Source organism: Moschus berezovskii, chromosome 15, assembly GCF_049115385.1.
Source record: "Moschus berezovskii isolate FMDL1 chromosome 15, NW_MosBer_1.0, whole genome shotgun sequence".
In the NCBI taxonomy this organism is placed as follows: Eukaryota; Metazoa; Chordata; class Mammalia; order Artiodactyla; family Moschidae; genus Moschus; species Moschus berezovskii.
Window position 1 is genome coordinate 13626534 of NC_142474.1, and position 18785 is coordinate 13645318.

The 18785-nt window shown below is 44.6% G+C and overlaps 1 protein-coding gene and 1 pseudogene across 3 annotated transcripts in view; both read left to right on the plus strand.

Moving 5' to 3' along the window:
* Positions 1-18785, plus strand: part of ZHX3 (zinc fingers and homeoboxes 3) — a 131430-nt gene that overhangs the window by 30252 nt on the left and 82393 nt on the right. The window lies entirely within an intron of this gene.
* On the plus strand, positions 6142-6975 carry LOC129563630 (small ribosomal subunit protein eS1 pseudogene; annotated as a pseudogene).

Genomic DNA, 18785 nt, shown 5'->3' on the forward strand with positions numbered 1-18785 from the left:
GTGAAGCCATGCCCAGAACTTCTCTTCCTGTCCCAAGCCTCTGTGTTGCTTGTTGCTTGTCCTGCCTCAGACCTTGCACCTTTGTGCTACAGATTCAGTCATGTGGCTGTGTGTCCCTCTGAATGAATCGTTGCTCCTTTAGCAAGCCCATTTTTTGCCATGGTAAGTTAGTGACAGCTGGATCATTGTTCCAGCCGTGCAAATGGTTCTACTATGCCAGAGACCTTGCAGTTTTTCCTTTCCCATGCGAAGGCTCTATTTTCAATCTTCCACTTGCTCCATCAGACCAACACTTAATTTTCTAGGAAGCTGAAAAACATACTCCTTGCTGCTTTATGTGCTGAAATGGGGCCCTGCCTCAGAATTCTGATCCCCTTGGGAATAAACACATAGGGTTTTGAAAAGATACTATTTTCTTTTTCCTTTATTCCTCATGATACCAATAGCATTTTAAAAGCCAAGACATTTGGGAGTGCTCTATGCCCCATCCTGCCATCCAGGTGACTAAAGCAGCTCTGAGAGAATGAATTCAGTTGTTCACCAGTGATGTACTTTTTGTCTGCTGTGTGTCAGGTCCTGTGCTAGACCCCATGGGGGAGCAAGTCAGACGTGGTCTCCCTGTGGCCTCGTGCCACTAAGAGTCTGGAGGCTCCATGGCCAGGAAGCCAGGATAGGTTTCTGGAGTAACGATAGGTGGGGCAGAAAGGCCTGGTATCTAGTCTCCCTTTTGCCTTTTGCCAGTTACGTGATCCCAGGCATTTGCCCCTCTTTCCTGTCAGATAGAATAGAACACATTTTAAAAAGGTTTATAGAAGTCTTATAAAACGTAAATGACAGTACATAAATAAGAATTTGGAAAGGTCAAGTTCAGTTCAGTTCAGTCGCTCAGTCGTGTCCGACTCTTTGCAACCCCATGAATCACAGCACGCCAGGCCTCCCTGTTCATCACCAACTCAAGTTACATATATGCACATACCGGCAGAGGAAGTCAGCTTCTGTCTTGTTCGGTAGGAATAGCTGATGGAGAGTTTCCACAACTCCTTGGCTTCAGAAAATGACCAAACACAATATTTGGACTATATATTATTAATATTTCACTAGTTCTAATGTTTATTAATAACAAATAAGACAACCAGCTATTTGTTGGTGACTGAAGTTAACATGGACTACTTAGTCACCCCTGCATGTGTGATCACTTAGTTGTGTCTGACTCTTTGTGACCCCATAGACTGTAGCCCGCCAGGCTCCTCTGTCCATGGGATTATCCCGGTGAGAATACTGGAGTGAGTTGCCATTTCCCTGACTCCAGAGTGCCTGTTTGAGTCCAGGACTGCACATCCACTCAAGCTGCATTTCCAGCCTGCTGGTCTTCCCTGCAGATTTCAGACTTGCCGGTCCCTTACCATCATGTGGGCTGTTTCCTTAAAGTAAATCCCTTAATTTGTATGTGTGTGTACACACACACGCACACACGCATTCTGTTGGTTCTGTTTCTTTGGAGATCCCAGGTCGCTACAGTACTCAGTAGATGTCATTATCAATGCAGAAAGAGGAGGAACAAGTGTGGTAAGCAAGGTGCTAAGTGTGGTTTTAGCCATGTTGGATTTGAGGGGCCCGTGGCATCCGTAGGGAGATGTGCATGCATGTGTGCTCAGTCACGTCCAACTCTGCGGCCCTGTGGACTCTGGCCTGCCAGCCTTCTCAGTCCATGGGATTCTCCAGGCAAGAATCCTGGAGTGGGTTGCCATTTCCTCCTCCAGGGGATCTTCCCGATCTAGGGATCAAACCTGAGTCTCTTGAGTCTCCTGCATTGGCAGGCAGATTCTTTACCCACTGTGCCACCTGGGAAGCCTCCAGGGAGATACCAGCAGGGAAATGTAGCCAGGATGTGGAGAGCTCACACAAGAGGTCTGGACTGCAGAGATGTAAGATTGGAAGATACTTCCATACCGATTGGAAGTATGTAGCTGTCAGTTGAAGCTGTGTGTGGGGTGATTTCAGAGAGAGCGGAGTAAGGTAAGATCAAAATGGAACCATAGGAAACAAGGACATTTAGGGAACAGGCAGAGGAGAGGAAGCCAGAGCCAAGGAGGAGCAGACAGAGGAGTGTGGGTTGTGGAAATCAAGGCAGAGAAATGTCAAGAGTGCAGCACTGTGAAGTGCCCTAAAAAGGTCGAAGGAAATGTTGCTGTCTGTCCATTGCGCCCAGCGCTTAGGAGGCATCATTAGAGGTGACTGTTTCAGTGTCGTAACTCATTAGAGCCGGTGGAATGGAGCAGGGGTCCCCAACCTCCTGGGTCTCATGCCTGGTGATCTGAGGTGGAGCTGATGTCATAATAACAGAAGTAAAGCGCACAATAAATGTAATGTGCTTGAATCATCCCGAAACTCTTCCCCTGCCCCAGTTGGTGGGAAGACTGTCTTTCACAAAACGGGTCCCTGGTGCCAAAAAGGTGGGGGACTGATGGGATAGAGGACCGGGTGATGAAGTGGAGATCTGGGTCTGCCTCTTAAAGGAGATCAGTGATGAGGTATGAGGAGAAGAGGGGCTGTGGGCTTCCTGAGGAAGGGGTGATTTTAGGATGCGAGGAATTCTAGCATGATCAGAGCCTGAAGAGACAGAGCTCGAAAAAAGGATGAAGGCAGGGATTCAGGGGAGAGAAAGGACAGTGGTTGATGCAGGTGTCCTCCGTGGATGGACGGACGTGCACCAGGGTGGTCGGCAGCGTTACCAGAGGAGGGCTGCCTCTGGCATTTGGTGTGGGGAGGGGAACGCCGTGTGGGGACACAGGTGTGTCTATAGGAGCTTGGGTCCTGAAGTTCTGCCCTCATAAAAGCATCTAGTTTCTTTGTGAAGGGGACCCCTGGCAACAAGTGACAGCCAGGGGAGAGGCTGTGCAGAAAGGTCTTTGTGAAAGTGGAGGCTGATTATTGTTCCCCCTTGTCTATTGTATGAAAGTTAAACTCCACAGCCTGATGTTTATAAAGTCCTCTACAGTCTGCCTTTAGCCAATTCTGCCAGACTCCCTCCCTATCTTCCTTTGTTTTATTCCAACACCCTTGTGTACTTCAGCTGAGAGTATCTCTGTTGTAGCCCTGGAGTGTGGCTCTGAGAGGCTGGATGCTGCAGGGGAGACGCCAGTGGACTGTGAGTTGGGAGTCCTGTGGTCCAGTCCTGGCAATGGGACCATTTACTCGCAATGGGACCTTGGACCCACCTTAACTTCTCTAAGTCTGTTTCTTTGTTTGCAAACTGTTAATTATAACAGCACTGATGATAAATGATGATGATGATGGTTGTGTCAGATGAGAAAACATGTTTCAAAGTAATTTGAAGAGAATTGTTGTTCAGTCACTAAGTTGTGTCTGATTCTTTGCAATCCCATGAATCACAGCACACCAGCTTCCCTGTCCTTCACCATCTCCTGGAGTTTCCTCAAACTCATGTCCTTAGAGTCAGTGATGCCATCCAACCATCTCATCCTCTGTTGCCCCCTTCTCCTTCTGTCCTCAATCTTTCCCAGCATCAGGGTCTTTTCCAGTGAGTCAGCTCTTCACATCAGGTGGTCAAAGTATCAGAGCTTCAGCTTCAGCATCAGTCTTTCCAATGAATATTCAGTGTTGATTTCCTTTAGGATTGATTGGTTTGATCTCTTTGCTGTTCAGGGGACTCTCAAGAGTCTTCTCCAGCACCACAGCTCGAAAGCATCAATTCTTTGGTGTTCAGCCTTCTTTATGGTCCAGCTCTCATATCCATACATGACTACTGGAAAAACCATAGCTTTGACTATAGGGACCTTTGTCAGCAAAGTGATGTCTGTGGTTTTTCGTACGCTAAGTTTGTCATAGCTTTTCTTCTGAGGAACAAGCATCTTTTAATTTCATGGTCTGCAGTGATTTTGGAGACCAAGGAGGATAAGGAGTATGTAAATGAAGCAGGTTTCATCAGACCATGAATGATCCTAGACTCAGGCTTATGTATAAATTTTCTTCTTTACCACTAGAATCCTCCCCCTTGCTCTCCAACTATCTAAATTCAGCCTGTATTATCTAGAGAAATGCTAGTTCCTATAACAGATAAACCTGCTGAAATCTCAGTGGCTTAAAACATTTTTGAAGCGTCTTAGCATCAGCAGCAGCAGCATGTTCATTTTAAATCCAGTCAGCCATGGGGATGGGGGGACCCAGACTGATGCTCTACCTTCTTCAAACCATGGTTTCCGTGGTTCCTGGGGGGCGTCGTCATCCAGGCAGCAAGGTGGGGAAAGAGAAAGTTGATGATCGGGAGGCTTTGATGCTTCAGGCCTCGGATGGGGGCTGGTGACTAAGGCCAGAGGAGAGATGGTTGAGAGGATCTGTTTACTGGATGGGAGATGAATGTGGGGTGTGTGGGATTTAGCACACACAGAAGGGTGGCGGGGCCTGAGGACAGGGAGACAGGACTTGTCCTGCCTGGGACAGAACAAACAGGCCCCTCCTCCGGCCTCTAGGGACAGAGCCTGGGAAAGGGGAAGGGCCGAGGGGCCCAGGACTGGTTCCCAGTGACGGGAGGCACCAGGAAGGTAGGAGAGAGGCCCCTGGGTCAGGGGAGACAGGGAGGCAAGAACCGGGGTGTGCACACAGCTTCTGAGATGAGCTTCCTAGAGCTGGGGAGGCAGACCCTCTTCGTCTTTGTCAAGATGAGAAAACTGGTGAGGTGGTGCCTTGACCAGAGACAATCAATACGCAGGAGAGAAATGAGCTAGGACTTGAGGGTTTTGAGGTCCAAGCCCCTGGCAGTGAGAACCAGGAAATATCCCACCTGGAGAACTGGAGAATTTGGACTCTGAAGATGGCTGGAGGTGTGAGGGGGGAGGGGAGGGCCTCTGCGGTGGCGGTTCCTTCACAGGTGATCCCCGCTTTGGCTGCTTGGGTTGGATCAGGGAGGGCAAGAGAGGAGCAATGCGGGCAGAGGGAGCAGCCTGAGTAAAGCTCCTGAGGCGGAGAAGTGCTTAGAGGGTTTAGGGACTGAAAGGAGGCCGGCAGGAGGGCCAGGGCATGGGAAGATGCTGGGGAGGGAAGCAGGGCCCAGGCCACACAGCCTGGACAGGCTGTGGCAGGGAGGCGAGGGTTTCTTCTCAGGGCTTTGAGTGGGGAGTCACGGTGGTCTGGTTTATAGTTTAGAAAGACCACTCAGGCTGTTGTATGGAGAATGGGTGGAAGGGAGGTCACAGTGTGCGCTGGATGCGGTGGGTGAGGGAGAAGGAGGGCTTTAGGACGGAAGCGAGTCTGGAGCTCAGGACAGAGGTTCAGGCTGGCAAAGAAGATTTGATGCTGTATTTCCTGTTGGCTCCCTCTCTATTCTCAGCCAAACTTCCTCTGAGCAGCCTTATCCATAGTCTCTACTTCCTTACCTCCTCAGCTCAACCCTCTGCGCTCTGGCCTCTATCCCTGCCACTTCCCTGAAATGTCTCGGGCAAAGGGCACTCAAGGCCCTTTATGATTAGCCAAGTCCAGGCCTTTGACCCTTGCTGGGTTGACTTGCATCCAGTCACACTGTGAGCCATTCCTGCCTTTAATGGTTCCTCAGCCCCCTGTGTCTCTAGTCCCTCTGTGGTCCCCAAGTCCTTAGGCCAGTCCAGAAATGATAGCATTACCCAGGCTTCTGACCTTGGTCTTCCTGGATTTCCTCTGTGTCTCTTAGAAAAGGAGGAGGCCGCCCCTCTTTCATCAAGACAGTGCATACTTGCCTTTCCGCTTCATTTCAGGTACACTCTCCTCCAGGAAGCCTTCCCTGACCCCTCAGACTGGGCTCTGCTCCTCCTCTGTTTCTCCTGGAGCTTAACGTGGGTATGGTGGCGCTTAGCAGCCTGTGTGGTCTCAGCCTAACAGTGCTGGAAGGATAGGGTTATGACAAAATACCCTGTGATCTAGGACAAAGATTGCTTTCTCCAGTTCAGGTGAAAGGTAAGGTACCTCCACCTGATAGTGGGTCTTTTAGTAGATCATTCATTTCTCACTGGGTCTGAGGGCTGTGAAGTCTGGTATAGTGTCTTCTGTGAATAGAAGGAATTAATTTAACTGTAAAGAATTAGTAATTGTCTCCACCTTCTGAAAGGAAAAACATCTGAGAACTTAAGAATATGAATTGAGCCTTTTGGCTCTCTGAGCGGCACTATGGCGGTTGGCAAGAACAAGCGGCTTACGAAAGGAGGCAAAAAGGGAGCCAAGAAGAAAGTGGTTGACCCATTTTCTAAAAAAGACTGGTATGATACGAAAGCACCAGCTATGTTCAATATAAGGAATACTGGGAAAACATTGGTCACGAGAACGCAAGGAACCAAAATCGCGTCTGATGGCCCAAAGGTCGTGTTTTTGAAGTGAGTCTTGCTGATCTGCAGAATGATGAAGTAGCATTTAGAAAATTCAAGCTAATTACTGAGGATGTTCAGGGCAAAAACTGCCTGTCTAATTTTCATGGTATGGATCTTACCCGTAACAAAATGTGCTCCATGGTCAAAAAATGGCAGACCATGATTGAAGCTCATGTTGATGTCAAGACTACCGATGGTTACTTGCTTCGTCTGTTCTGTGTGGGTTTTACTAAAAAACGCAACAATCAGATTCGGAAGACCTCTTATGCCCAGCACCAGCAGGTGCGCCAGATTTGCAAGAAGATGATGGAAATCATGACCCGAGAGGTGCAGACAAATGACTTGAAAGAGGTGGTCAATAAATTGATTCCAGATAGCGTTGGAAAAGACATAGAAAAGGCTTGCCAATCTATTTATCCGCTCCATGATGTCTTCGTTAGAAAAGTAAAAATGCTGAAGAAGCCCAAATTTGAATTGGGAAAACTCATGGAGCTACATGGTGAAGGTAGTAGTTCTGGAAAAGCTACTGGGGATGAGACAGGTGCTAAAGTTGAACGAGCTGATGGATACGAGCCACCAGTCCAAGAATCACTTTAAAATGCAGACTCTTAATGGTGACAAATAGAAGATCTTATTTGTGGGAAAAAAAAAAAAAAAGAATATGAATTGCTTCCGAAGAGCTTCTGAAGGCTTGCATTGCCTGGTAACTTGGTTCTCCACTCCCTTGTCTCCACCCCTAAACCTGTTCCCTGTGCCCTCATTTTGTGATTCCACAATTCCGGGTTTGACATTACAACTGCCTCCATGATGAAGAGCACCAGCGTTCTCCTGGGCTCAGCTGTGCTTGCCCTTGGAGGCAGCAAATGGGCTGAATGAAAGACAAGCCTCTGCCTCTATATCCTTTTCTCCTGCTGTTGTTCTTTAGTCGCTAAGTCACGTACAACTCTTTTGTGACTCCATGGGCTGTAGTCTGCCAGGCTTCTCTGTCCATGGGATTTCCCAGGCAAAAATACTGGAGTGGACTGCCCTTTCCTTCTCCAGGGGATCTCCCAACCCAAGGATTGAACCCACGTATCCTATGTTGCAGGCAAATTCTTTGCCACTGAGCCCTTTCTCCTGCTGACCTGGAGTGAAAAAGAAGAGGTCGGCAGAGACAGCAAAGCATACACAGCTCGCATCTAGAGTTTCAGTAAGGTTTTGGGTGGTTAATGTCACTAAACTCTCAGGCTTCTCTTTCTGATGTCATTTTCTACCCTTTTGAATTCTTTCTTTTTGTCTTTTCTCTCAGTTCTACTTTATCTTTTTTATCTACTTTATCTTTTTTGGCAGGTGAAACAAAGACAAGAAAATGTTGAATCACTTTCTTCTCAGTGGCTTGATTTTTAGAATCTTTTTTGATTTATCCCCGCCTTGTGTTTAGTTTTCTGAGCTTAACAGAGCAAAAAGCAGAGATGCCTTTGACTAAACGGAACTCTTAGCTTTGTTATTCAAAATAATGCTGCAGGTTTTGCTTAGTCTTTTTGAATGTAGAGTTGGGCTGATTATTTTCTAAAAGAATAAAGAACTATGAGGCTGTTATTTATTTTTAATTTTAGACACCTCTCAGATGAAGTAAGACTTCCTAAGTGTGTGTAATAATGGACTGAGTCTTGGCCCCCTTATTACTCTCTCGAGACTTCGTTGTTATCAGGATGAGAAATGCTTGCACACATGAGCCCCACTCCATTGATTCCCACTTATGTTTATTTCTGGTGTCCAAAGAAGACAATAGGATTACAGACACTCGGATAGGAAAGGGTGCAGAGTTTTCCAGTGTGCCCATTAGTGAGATGCCAAGTCCCCTTTTTTTCTTTTTTTGTATGATTTTATTTATTTATTTATGGCTGTGCTGGGTCTTCATTGCTCAGCACACTTTCTCTAGTTGCAACCAGTAGGATCTACTCTTCATTGAGGTACATGGGCTTCTCATTGCAGTGGCTTCTCTGGCTGCACAGCACAGGCTCTAGGCGCACAGGCCAACTCCCCCTCTGTGTGCGGGACCCCTCTGTTAGCTTGAGAACGTTCTTCCTCACAGGAAGCTACAATCTCTGACCCTCTGGATTTACTTAGTCTTTTTCCGCAACATATAGCATATTCAGCCTTTTAAATACTTGAAGACAGCTATCGTCCCTCTTATTGCCCAAGCTTTTCTCTGTAGACTATGAATTCCTAGTTTCTTCAGATATAACCTCCTTCCTTTTTCTCCGTATTGTGATCTTGATAGAGCATCCCAAGGTCTTGTTAGCTTTTTCTGGTGGCTCCACCTCTTGTTGAGCTGAATCTTAGCTGAAACCCATCCTCGTGGAACCCACCTCTGAGTAAAGGTTCTAAAATGTCTATTTAACAGAATTTTTTTAATCTCAGTAGTCTTATGTAATAGTAAAGCTTTTTGTTACACTTGATAATGTTGTAATATACTTTCCTTTAAAAGAAGACAAAGGCTTTTAAGTCCTAGGGTGCAGGTAAAATGCCAGCAAGGCCAGGGAATCTGATTTTTCGCCAGAGGAGGCGTAAGCTAGTTCAGTTGGGTCTGATGATAAAGGCTGGCATTGACTGTGCCCTCACCGCATGCCTGCTGCTGGGCCAGAGTTGTTACCCGTATCATTTGGTTTCATACAGCAACCCTAGTTAATAACAATGTCATGACTGGCAGATACTGTTGTCGGCCTTATTTTAATGATGAAGAAATGGAGTTTTAGAAGGGGTAGGGGCTTGCCACATGTTTCACATACTGTGTTTAGTCGCTCAGTCATGTCCAGAGTGTGACCCAGACCTTGAGCTCTTCTTGCTCTCTGCCACCTTTCTGCTGGGCGAGGCTTTGTGTACAACGCCCTTTTCGTGTGCTGCATGTTTAGCTCTCTGATCTTCTTAACTAAAAGGTAAATTTTAAAAAGAAAGAATTGAATGGTTCTTTGCAACTCACCAGGGCATCTTGAAGAGTGCTCTGTACATGTTGGGTGCTGACAGGTTAGTTCTGTCTCCAGGCCCAAGAAAAAGAGGCTAAACTCTATGAGGTCTTTAGTCTGGGGATGACTGGGACCACTTCAGTCCCCACAAGTCCATTTTGAACCAGGCCATCTTGGTGGGCGAGGCCTGACTGAACCTTTGTGTGCCTTTGGGCAGCTGGCTAGCACAGACCAGAGGGATGAGCGTGGCCGTCGTGGTTAAGGTTGGACCAGCAACGACGACTGAATACAGGGATCTGATGTCAGATCAGCCCTGGTTCTTCCTTGCACACTCGCCCTCTGTGAGCCTCAGGGTCCTCCTTTCCTCGGAATTGGGAGGGAGAGAAATGTATGAGTGGGGAGTTGGTTACTCCACATTTTCCCCCTGCTCTTTTGGAGTTTAAAAGAGCCCTTTTGGTGTTGGAGCGTCAGTTCTTATGCCTTGTTTCCCAACTCCTCACTTGAAACACTAACACAGTGGGAACTGCGGGACTTTGGGAGGCTGCTCTCCTCTCCGAGTCCCTAAGGAATTGGTGAGTTGTACACCATTATAATAAACTTGGGGTAAAACCAGAACTCTTTAACTGAGCCTGGACTGAGGAATTAAAATACCGGTCTACCCAGGCCCTCATCTCCCGGTTCACAGGACCCAAGAGTTTAGGAACTGATGTTAATCCCCGTGGTCTGAGGTCTGAGGACAGTGGCTCAGTTGAAGGCCTGCTTTAGGCCTGTTGGGGGAGCACAGGCTAGGCTTTGCCAGTCTGGTTTCTTAGAATAATCAGGTCCTGCCTGCGTGTGCCTCTCGGCCTCAGATGAACTCTGGAACTGCCCACTGCCCCTGTGATTCAAGGTATAAATGCTGTAGATGGAATGCTTTCGATAGGACTTTATCGGTCAGAGTCCCAACAGGAAAAGTTGATTATTCTCAATTTAGAATCATTATGGATCCTAACTAGGTTTGCTTAAAGTGGTGTGGATAGGACATAGAGGAGATCTCCAGGGACAGAGCAGGAACTCAGATGGTGAAATTACCACCCCAGCTGCAATGGGAGAAGGGAATGGAGTGGTCTTCAGAAGCCAGAAGGGCTTGTCATTCAGAAGAGGCCACCTTGAGCAGAGCGGTGACCTCTGGTTGAGGAGTACAGCTGGCAGAAGCAGGATATTCAAATTGCTAACCTCACCCTTTCCTCGCGCCCCTCCCCACCCAACTCTGTTTCCTTCCCTGACCTCTTTCTGGGACTCTGCCTTGGACACACATGGGGGCCTGTTGATGGGATCCGTAGAGATCAGTCTGTAGGTATAGGAACAAGGTAGGGATGGGTAGAGAGTGCACCTGGAGAGCAACAGGAAGATACTTGACAGAAGGACCATGTGACTTCACAATAGACAGAATGTGTGTGTTTAGTGGAAGGTGGGAAAAAAGGGTAAGGTAAGCATTTCTTGAGCATCACCATTTACTGGGGATTTTCTCCTGACCCAGTCACCTTGCGGGGTAAGTAGGAGTATTTCCATGTTATGGAAGTGGGAAGCTTGAGCCCAGGTCTCTTGGCCCTAAGTCAGCTCAGTCTGGTGATGCCTGTGGTGACAGATGGTAGCCAGGTAGCCCTCACGTCTGACTTTCTCTGAGCCCTTTCCAGAAAGCCGCCCTTCATGGCGTCACTGGGAGAACCGGGGGAAACTGTAAAAGAGCTGCTGTGTGTTTTTTTCCCTTCACGTCTATGAACTTGAAGAGAAGGGGAAAGAGGAGGGAAAAAACTCGACTTGGCATGAGCAGTGTTAACTGAGATCAAATAAGGTGAAAAGCAAAATAGAATCCAGAAATTTAGTTTTGCTTTTACCCGAAGTTTATGGGCGGCCGCTGTACAAAGTCCTTCTTACTTTCCACAAATGTTAAGCACTTTTCATAACGTGAATCTCATTATATTTTACTTTTGGTGATTTATGGAAAATAAGTTTATAAAAGACAACCAATTGAACATTAAGGTTCAACTACATGTCACCTTTGTGTGATTTCATTTCTTGCTAATGTACAAATTATTACACTTATAAGTTAAAATTATTTTGGTTCCTGGTACATTCATTCTGAAATTATTTATTGAACAGTCAACAGTAAAGTAGAAATTTTAAATTAAGCTTGGGGCTGGTGCACTGGGATGACCCAGAGGGATGATATGGGGAGTGAGGTGGGAGGGGGTTCAAGATGGGGAACACATGTCCACCCGGGGTGGATTCATGTCAATGTATGGCAAACCAATACAATATTGTAAAGTAATTAGCCTCCAATTAAAATTTTAAAAAAATGTTTTTAATTAAAAAGAGAGGAATCCTAACAGCCAAAAAAACCAAACCTTAAACTTTTTTCCCCTAATTTTTATTATATGCATGAATATATTTTGCATGGCTAAAATTGTGCAGGTTTATATTGTTGTCATTATACATATGTTTACAGGTTGCTATATGACCTTCATGATTATTTAAATAGTTTATTAATTTACCTTAAACATGCTCCTACTTGTTGGATATCATTTACCTTGCTTCATGCCAAAAAAGATAGGCAGTTTTGTCAAACATATAAGTGGTTTATTTACTATTAGTTTTCTTTATAAACATTGTTCATTTGAATCTTCTTGCATTTAGTTATTTAGTTTCCCCACCCTCTCCCTCTTTTGTTCTTTCTGCCAGAGGGAAAGGAATTGTTATTTTTTTCAGAATAATTTCTCAGAAGTGGGATGAGCAACTTTTAAGGTATATCAAGGAACGTTAAATATAGTAGTTTTAAGGGTCTCTGAGAGAAGCAAGAATACAATTAAAATGAGTCATTAAGTAGAGCTGTTGCTTAAAATGTTAATGTGGAGGATTTTTATTAAATCCTTGGTTTAAAAAACTACTGCTAAAAGAGAAATTATACACCATGTATGTTTACAAACAAAATTTAGCTGAAACCCTAAATTGTGATTAAGTTTTAAAAAATTTATTCTTGGCTAAATTGAATATAGTGTAGTTCTGAACAGATTTTTTTATTTGATTAATGATATTGGCCCCGGTTATCCTGCAACTCTGGAATATAGCACTGGCGCAGGAGTCCCCTCGGCTGCTCCCTGGGAGGCATGCGTCCCCTCCCTAACCCATTCCACTCAGCCTGGGGGGCCCGGCCATTCCATCTGTGCACTCTTTACAAAGCCGGAGCCCCTCAAGCCCCTCAGAGGGGCTTCCTGGTCTGGGGCCCTTGTCCTCCATTAGCCTTACATCGACCACAGCTCCACTTTGTGGGACAACAGACAAGTTTCTTCCACTAGTCAGGAAAATTCAGACAATTAGCAATTCTGGTTTTCCTTCTGTCCTTAGTTCCTGGCATAGTGCCTGGCACATAGCAGATGCTCAGAAACACATTTGCAGAATGAAATGTCTTGGGACAGCCCTTCAGATGTGTCAGTACAACCACGATGTCCCCACTTAGTCGCCTCTTGTTCGGGTTTAATGTCCTCCAGGTCAGTCATTCCTCAGGAAATACTCCAGGTCCCTTTCCCTCCCACCCGGGTTCTCACCATCATCTGTGGCCAGTTTGTTGTCAGTCACTCTGTTAGAACACGTGGCCAGGTCTGCAGCCTGTTCTCCAGAAGTGGTCCCACGTGCAGACATACAGTCAAGTGTGCATTACTTTCTTTTTCTCGTTAGCAAATCGCTGGTTGCTTACATCTTTGCACGTGATCTGCTCTCAGGCCTGGCCTCTTCCAAGAGGTGCTTGTACAATTGAGTGTTTCCTTCTAGATGAGTGTCACTTGGGACTTGCGGAAGGCTCTTCAGTATCTTCATGTGAGTCGTCAGTAAAAGTGACAGACAGGGGAGGCCCATGGAGGGCTCTGTGGAAAAGTCCCTCCACGTGGACAGTAATCTCCTAATCCTAGGCTTTTTTGAACTGTGGCGTGCATACAGATGACCTGGGGCTTTGGCTAAAATGCAGGTTCTGATTCAGTAGTTCTGAGTGCAGCCTGAGATTCCATCTTTCTAACAAGTTGCCAGGTGATGCTGATGCTTGCGGGTTGGGTCAGGTCATACTTTGAATAGTGAGGCCCAGTTTTGGGGAAGAGTTGTTGATGAGAAAAAAATCCTTCCATGTTTGGATAGCTGTGCTGTGCCCATCAGATCCACCGAAGATACTCTCTGTTTCAGATTCTTGATCCCTTATTCAGAGGTTCCTCTCCTACCTCACTAAGTAAATGAAGAAAACAACAGTGGTACTGTTTTGCCCTCTTGCCAGTGGTATGTACCTCTCTGTGTATGTCTGGTTGGACTCTTTATTCCAGCCCGACAGGCTGTTATCCAACATATTTGGTGTCTTTTCAAGTTTCTCATCTTCAGGACATTAATAAAGTGCTCATGGAAACTGAGCACTTTAAAAAAGTTTTTATTAATATGATATAGCTTCATGTGCCAGAAAGTTACCCAAAGAGAAACTAACTGGATACTTAGTTTTAAAACATTGGTTATAAGATACAGTGTTCCTGATAAAATTCTTTTATAAGAAATATTATGGAGCATTCAAATTTTTTTTTTTTTCCTCTACTGGAGTTTGGAGAAAATGGATGCATTGTGGAAATCACATTCCTAAGTTGGAAGAGCCTCGTGTAGCTGGCGGCGTTTCAGTAACAGATTAGCAAGTGAGTCTGGAGAACACCGGGCGGGGAGGTCATGAGCACCTGAGCCCCCTTTACTCCAGGCTTTTACTCTCTTAACTCATGGAACAGGTACGTTTCTTTCAGTCTTTGTTCCAAGCAGGTAACACTGTGGCCAAGACTTTTTTGGTCATTTCAGGGGATGATTATTATGTCAGAATTTAGAGGAAAAAAACTACACAGAGCTTACTGTGACCTGATCAGTAAGGTGTGTCTTAGCATTAGGGATTCTCTACCTCCTTGTGAGATGAACTGTTTCCTCAAAGCTAGAGGATTCGGCTAATGTTCCTGACAGAGATGTTTTTGCTTTGAACCATTCTGCATCCCTAAGAGAGTGGACTCTTCTAGCTCAGAGTTTGTGCTTAGAACATGACTAGCTTTTTTCTTTCCTGAGCAGGCCTCTAGGATGCAGTGTTCTTGATGTGGGAGCTTATCAGAGCCGCTTTCAGAATGCAGCCTACCCAGTGCCTTCATTGCGGGCAGTGTGGGACCCGAGTGGCGCAGTTACTGCAGCGCACACACACGCACACACATGCTCATGGAGTCCTGCAGTTCCTTAAATTTCACCTCTGTAGGCACCATTTCCTTTTTTGTTTTCCCCCTAGTGGAACAGAAGGAGTTTTTTGTTTTTTTTTCACTTGAAAAATAGTTGATTTACAGTGTTTCAGGTATACAGCAAAGTGATTCACTTATATAAATGTATCTGCATGTGTGTGTGTATATATGTATATGTATAGCACAGAGAACTATATTCAATGTCTAATAGTAACCTATAATGAGAATCTGAATATATATATATTCACACACACATATATATTTCCCTGTGCTTTACAGTAAGTCCTGTTTATCTATTTTATATATAGTAGGGTGAATCTGTTAATCCCAGGTTCCCAATTTATCCCTCCTCCACGTTTCTTTTCTTTGAAAATAGTAGGTATTTTCACCATCCTGGAAGGTGTGCGTCCACTGAAAATCCAAAACCCCTCTCTCCCTGGGTTCTTAAAGTGCCTAAGCCCTGAGTTCATCACTTGAGCCAATGGGGGACAGACATGGAGCGACATGTTGCTACTGTACTTTACCCAGTAGTCTCCTCCTTGTCCGTGCTGGTTTTTTGAGATGAGTCCGTTGTTGCCCTGTTCTTTCAGCAGCTCACGTGCAAGCACGGTACAGCAGTAACTATGCTTTCCCTTTAACACTTTATTCTTATTACAGTGATTTTCTAATATGTATTACAAACCTCCACTAACCCATCATGCAGCCTCCACACTGTCAGCACCTTTCTAATCTTATTTCATTTCTTTCACATCCCTTATTCAACCTCTTCCTTACCCACAACCATACATGGTCTTTCCGCTGGCCCCCCGTCTTCTGGTCTTTGAAAGCAAATTCCAGATGCCCTGTCATTTCATCCATAATACTTCAAGTATGGAACATGACAGAAAAAACTTTTTAATTGAAGTCTAATATACATAAAGAAAAATGAACATAAGTGTAGAGGCTGGTGAATTTTCATAAACTGAATGGGCCTGTGTCATGAGCACGGAGGTCAAACAGAACATCACCATTACGGAGCGGTGGACTTTGGTCTTTTCTGGATAAATTCAGTGTTAATCTCCAACTTGTCCTTCACTAAATATTCTGAACCCATTTTAGTGCATAATTGACGCTTTTATGGTATGTCTACAATTTAAGTAAATGTAAATTTTCTTTCCAATACATAAAATACAATTAGACTAATTCTGGCTTAAAGAAAAAAGTACCATTAGTCTCAATGAGTTGATTACTTCACCACTCTTGATGAGTGTGTTTAGATAATTTTGACTCCTAAATAAGTGTCCTCCAAACATATCCTAAGAGTTAAATCCTGTAAGTAGACATTAAATTAGGAAATCCTAATCACAGGAAAAAGACAACAGAAAGAAAAAATACGGCTTCGACATTGAAAATGATCAGACTTCTTTATTTTCAGTGAAAAATAAGTAGTAATGCCCATATTCAGTCCAAGTTGGAAAGTAGTGTTTAAATGTTTTAAAACAATGATTGAAAAATAGTACTGTAAAAAACCTATGACTATAGTGCCATTAATGTACCTAAAATTAGTAGTAAGGTCTTTAATATCATTTAAATAGTATGTTTGGAGAAGGCAATGGCAAGCCACTCCAGTACTCTTGCCTAGAAAATCCCATGGATGGAGGAGCCTGGTAGGCTGCAGTCTGTGGGGTCGCTAAGAGTCGGATACGACTGAGCGACTTCACTTTCACTTTTCACTTTCACACATTGGAGAAGGAAATGGCAACCCACTCCAGTGCTGTTGCCTGGAGAATCCCAGGGACGGGGGAGCCTGGTGGGCTGCCGTTTATGGGGTCACACAGAGTCGGACACAACTGAAGTGACTTAGCAGTAGCAGCAAATAGTATGTTAAAATTTTCCTAATGCTCAAAAATGGTTCTTTTAGATTCATACTTTGGTAGATGGCCCATATAAAAATTACTATAGATTTGGAAGATATATCTCTTAATCTATCTTTTATCATTTTCATATAACCACTGCTCAAAGAGTGCTTATGCTCTGTGCTTGCTAAGTTAATTACAAAGCCACATGTCATTTCCACTATAATTATTGAATCTTTGATTAGAGGAGAAGATATTTTAAAAATCAGTCCAGCCAACTTTTCCAAACCTATACTCACTTGGTTTAGTGCAGCAACCAACTTACAGACACTGCTGTAGCCCTCCTGCAAAGTCTTTTGTATTATTCTGGATTTGCCTCTTCCCTGCCGGCATTTCTCATCTTAATACATTCTCAGGTTTTATGTGATTCTCCTTTCTTATCTTCCCTTTATCATGTAGACATCTTACCTTGAGGTTATGTGATTCTCCTTCCACTACTGAAAGGAGCCCTGCTTGGTAGGGGGAAAAATGTCTGGGTTGAAATCTCAGTTTTCCCATATACTGTGTGACCCGAGGCTGTGTGTTTAACCTCCCTGATTATTTATGTTTAATTCCTTTTCAGTGGCCTGCATCAAACAATACCACAAATTTTTAAATATATCCAAAAGTTCCCCAAATTTGTAAGCAGGGAGGAAGTTATTGGGTCATTGCTTGTCTTCCCAGATTACGACTTAGGGAGCCAGGGTGGGAGGCCCCCAGATGCAGAAGCTGGGAGAGGAGAACAGGGAAGGGGGATGTGAGCAGTGTTTACTGAGTGCCTGTAATGGCTTTTCCATGTGCTCGCTCGGACCTCGTGACTGCCGTGGTGATTTTATGACCAGTGTAACACTGTGTCTGCCAAGGTAGCCAAGTGGTTAAAAGCAATAGTCTGGTTGAAATTCTTGCCTTGCCCCTCTGTGACCTAAGGCGGGTCCCTGGGCCTCTCTGTGTCTGATTCCTTGTCAATAACAGGGAGGTAATGAGCATCTGTTTCATAGGGTGTTGGTGAGGGCTGGATGAAATTAGTGTGTAATGTGCCAAGCACAGTCCCTGTATGTAATCAGCATTCAACAAAGCAAAGTGCTATTTATCCTGTACTTCTTTTTAGATTTAACTCTCTTTTTAAAGGAAGGCTGTGGAGTTTTTAATAGCTTAATGATTTTCAAATTGTGACCACAGATTTAGCAGATTTTTCAGCAATCACAACATAACTTTGTCAGGTACTTTCCTTTCATATAAGTACTTTCCTTTCAAACTTGTTATCTTGAAACCCTTTTACTTACTCCAGTGTTGACTGGGCCTCAAAATATGGACTTTTTACTACTAATTTTTAGTGTATGGAGAATCCCAGGGACGGGGGAGCCTGGTGGGCTGCTGTCTGTAGGGTCACACGACTGAAGTGACTTAGCAGCAGCAGCAGCAGCATCTTTTTGCTAAAATTACAACTAGGATCAAGGTGAATTCTTACATAATTAAATCTAGTCAACAAACTTTTATTGACCACCTACTATGTGTCACCTACTGCTAGACACTAGGATAATAGCAGTGAACAAGTAAGACAGGGTCATTTCCCTATGGCATTGGTCATCTAAGGGGCAAAAAGCTTTCACCACCTTGGATTTTGTAAAAAAAAAAAAAAAAAAAAAAAACAGTGACAGCACTAAATGACATTGTTAAAACCACTGAAAGGAAAAATGCAAGTTTGGGAATATTGTATAGATACGTCCAATACTTTTTGGTACAAGGTCACATCCATGACATGTTACCCAAAGGATGACAGATGCCTTTTTTATGAATAAAATGAGATGTACTGAGGAAAATGCTGATCTGTATCCTTGCAATGATGTAACCAGCCCTTTAAATTCAGATTTGAAGTAAAACAAGGAGCTCCTTTATTTCTTCTCCGTTTGTGACATTGGAGTCACTCATTCATGAACTTGAAATCGGAAGCACAGTTTCATTAAACAACACAACTGAAGCTAAATTATCATTCACCAGTGGCCTGGTGATGATTGAGAATAACTCTTGGTTATGCACTTGAGTATTGGCCTGGCTCTGGTCTGGATTGAAGCTGGAGAGTCCCAGGCCCTTGTCTCCTCAAAGGATACCTCTTGGCCCTGCCACCCTAAGAACAGGGAGACAGGAGACCAGCGAAGAATGCAGAAGAGTGGAGGGAGAAGATGTTTTTTCCTCCCCTACAGTTTCCAGTGACCGTGAAGGGATGGCTGGGACACTCACTAGCTCCAAAAGCTGCAGAGGGGGTCTTGTGAAAAATGAGAATTCCTACTAAAGTCGGCTCTCCCAGATCTCTGTCTATAGTGCTTGGTCAGGATAGGAAGACGGTTG